We start from the raw sequence: 2767 nt of genomic DNA, 5'->3' as shown, positions 1-2767 counted from the left end.
TGAAGTTTCACTTCTATCGTGTGTGAATCGCAAACACACCTTTTTTTAATTTATTAATAATTAAAAATAAAAACAGAAGTCGATTCGTACAAACTAACAACCCAAGGACTAGAGAAACAGTTTAGTGATTTCCATAAATCCCCAGCGACTAGGAGCGCATAACTCACCGTTGTTCAACGAAACTGGTATAGTGGGCGGTTGTTCCGGTTTGTTCCCCGGTGACGCCTGCTCCAGCTTCACGGCGACTAGTTCGGACACGTGCACGTGTTGCGGCTCTCGCTTCACCTGCACAACGTTCTGGCCGGTAACACCCAGCCACGTCACGGGGTTTGTCCGACTGCATCCACCATCAGTATGTATTACCTGAGCATACGTTTGTTTTTATGAATAAACACATTATCTAAGTTAACATTCACGTCATGTATTTAATTCGTATTGCTTCACTGTGCAACGCTCTTCAATACACAATCTTTTTTTAATTTTAAACTACATAGAAAGAAATATGTAGAAGTCCCCTTTCTCAACTTGGTCGTATAGTCTCTGATAGAGATACATTACCTCTATGAGTAGTTTTAACCACACACATGAGAATGAGCAAGCTATAATTTTGTACCTACTACTTAAAAAGCAGACATACTTTGTGTATAAAAGTTATTTTGTTGACTCGTTGGAATCATCAATATTTTGTCTTTTAACATTACACATTATTATTAGGATATCATACCTTCTTAGGAGAATTCGTGAGACAAGTATTGCAAGTTCGCTTTGCTTGTTCGGTTTTGATTGTCAAGGGCTGCATCATATTGACGCCTTCCATTAACTGACGCTGATCAGGGCAGCAGAGTGATTCGGGCATACATGATTTTCCCATTTTAGCCTCTTCCATCTTGCTGCTGTCCCTGTTGTAAATATAAATAAATTAAAACATTTTCACTTGATTATTTTTTATGTTTTATTTTTATAATTTAACAGGAAAAGACAGACAGACTACTTTTGAACACTTTAATGAAGAAAATGTTAGTTTAATTTTGTTTGATGGGCTAGCTAACTAGTTGACATAATTAGGTGGTCCATATAAATAATTTACCTACTAAAGTTACTGTATCCATTATTATTAACATACAGCAAAATCACTTTCTGACAAATCCTGATATGAAAAAGTACCACGAAAAGGTATATATAACATATCAAGGGAATGGAACATACTTATCAGCGACTAACAGCCGGTTGCAGTTGAGCAGTTCTAGCTGTAGGGGCGAGTAAGGGGAGTTGGGCGGCGGCGTGGGCACGCCGAACGTCGACAGCGACGTGGAGAACAGGCTCTCGGTTACTGTTGGAACAATGTTAATAAAAAAAATAACTCCTTGTCCTTTATGCCTTGCTAGTCTTACACGATATCTTTCGCCAGGTAATGCAAGAGGGTATTTCTTTGGTAGTTTTTGACCTAATGCTAAAACAAAAGTACTTAATTTTGTAAATTTCACGAGAACGACATTATTTTTTCTATATGTTAGTTAGAAGACTTTATAAAAAATTTGATTTCGATTCAACATTTCTACAACACAAAAAAATATCTCTCAACAAAATTTATAACATACATTTTAAAACATTATAAGTATACAATTTGAATATAGTCCATAAAGAAATAAAACCTATACTTAAACTTTATATGTTTCCAGTAAACATGATTATACATAATTATTGTCTTAATATACGAAGGAACAACAAAACTGTGTAAAAGATCTGTATAAAAAAACATCTACTACTAATAGGTAAGACTGTAATTTGTTTATAGCACGTTTTTACTTCGATTCTTATCTAAATGATGATGTAACAGGATACTTTTTAAAGTTAGTCAACGGAACGTGACTGAGCGTAGATTGTTCTAAAGCATATCAACTGCAAATCAAATTTAAAAGGTCATTTTATGTTATAACGCCACAGAATATATAACACCCCTTTTAATTATTTCATTTTTTATTGCAGTTGATACCTTTTTCATGATATTTCTCATGATTAAATTTATAAGGGTCACCACATTCTAAACACGCATTGAATCGTATTCTGGCAACCCTACACGATGCGCGGGAGTCGCCTGGGGTTCGACACGGCCGTAATTAAGGTCTATCCCGAGGGACACCCAAAATAGATTGCCAACTCGACTCATGCACATTCGTACGATTATGGTTTTAAAGGGTTTTTAAATGGAAATGATCGTTTTATATGGCAAAGAACAGGTTAGAGTACTTCTATTTTGTAGCTGTATTAATGTCTATTATGATAGGAAATAATCTTAATTGAGATAAGATAAATGGAGTTTCAAGTGTTACTACAAGCGAAGCATCTGTAAGGATTACAGAACTATAAAACTAAACTTTTTTGGCACGATTAAATATTATTTCTGTCATTATAAATGCAAACGTGTTTGTTTGATTTTCTTCCACGTCGCAACAGAATTTAAGACACGTTTTTTTGTGTCTAGTTCGGAGTAACAGTTAGTTAGTCTCATAGAATAATTTTAACCGTTTTGAACGTCATTTCCACGGGAAGGTCATTAAGTATTCGAATCACTTCAATTTTCTAAGTTCTGATAGATGGCGCTGATGGAATGATGAAATAAGGACAATACAGTTATATCAAAATTTAGAAAATTATATCCACACTTGATTAAATAAATCGTAGGGGCTGACGAGAGATCCTACTAATCCTACTAATATTATAAATGCGAAAGTTTGTAAGGATGTGTGTGTTCGTTACTCTTTCACGC

Source organism: Zerene cesonia, chromosome 15 (genome assembly GCF_012273895.1).
Source record: "Zerene cesonia ecotype Mississippi chromosome 15, Zerene_cesonia_1.1, whole genome shotgun sequence".
In the NCBI taxonomy this organism is placed as follows: Eukaryota; Metazoa; Arthropoda; class Insecta; order Lepidoptera; family Pieridae; genus Zerene; species Zerene cesonia.
The sequence above is the reverse complement of the archived record's forward strand: the minus strand, read 5'-3'. Positions refer to the sequence as shown.